Here is a 934-nt window from a genome sequence, read left to right as displayed (position 1 = left end):
ACATTGCTTACAACTGATGAACCTTCACGGATACATCATTATCACCAGAGTCCATAGGTTACGTTATGATTTGCTCTTGGTGTGGCACATCCTAAGGTTTAGACAACGTGTATAATGACAGGTGTTCACAATTACGGTATCGTATTTTCACTGTGCTCCGCCAGTCCCCCGGCAACCCCTGGCAACCACTGATCTTTCTCCTGTCTCCATAGTTTTGCCTTTTCCCGAACATCCTCTAGTTGAGATCATATAATACATAGCCTTTTCAGATTGGCTTCTTTCACCCAGTCATGTGCAGTCTAAGGTTCTTCCATATCTTTTCGTGGCTTTATAGCTCATTTCTTTTTTTAAAAAAAGTATATTTTATTGATTTTTTTACAGAGAGAAAGGGAGAGAGGGATAGAGAGGTAGAAACATCGATGAGAGAGAAACATCGATCAGCCGCCTCCTGCACACTCCTCACTGGGGATGCGCCTGCAACCCAGGTACATGCCCTTGACGGGAATCGACCCTGGGACCCTTCAGTCCGCAGGCCGGTGCTCTATCCACTGAGCCAAACCAGTCAGGGCTATAGCTCATTTCTTTCTAGTGCTAAGTAATATTCCATTGTATGGAAGTATCACAATTTATTTTATTATTATTTATTATTTTTAATCCTCATCTGAGGATATGTTTATTGATTTTTCAGAGAGAGAGAGAGAGAGAGATAGAGATAGATAGATAGGTAGATAGATAGATAGAGAGAAAGAGAGAGAGAGAAAGATTGATTGGTTGCCTTCCTTTTTGGTGTATAGGACAACACTCCAACCAACTGAGCCACCCAGCCAGGGCTTTCACAGTTTATTATCCACTAGTGGCCCAGTGCACGGAATTTGTGCAGGGGTAGGGTCCCTAGGCCTGGCCTGCCATCAAGGCCCATCTTCCCTGGCTGCTG

This window comes from Myotis davidii, unplaced genomic scaffold (genome assembly GCF_000327345.1).
Source record: "Myotis davidii unplaced genomic scaffold, ASM32734v1 scaffold590, whole genome shotgun sequence".
NCBI lineage: Eukaryota > Metazoa > Chordata > Mammalia > Chiroptera > Vespertilionidae > Myotis > Myotis davidii.
Note: the sequence above shows the minus strand (reverse complement) of the source record.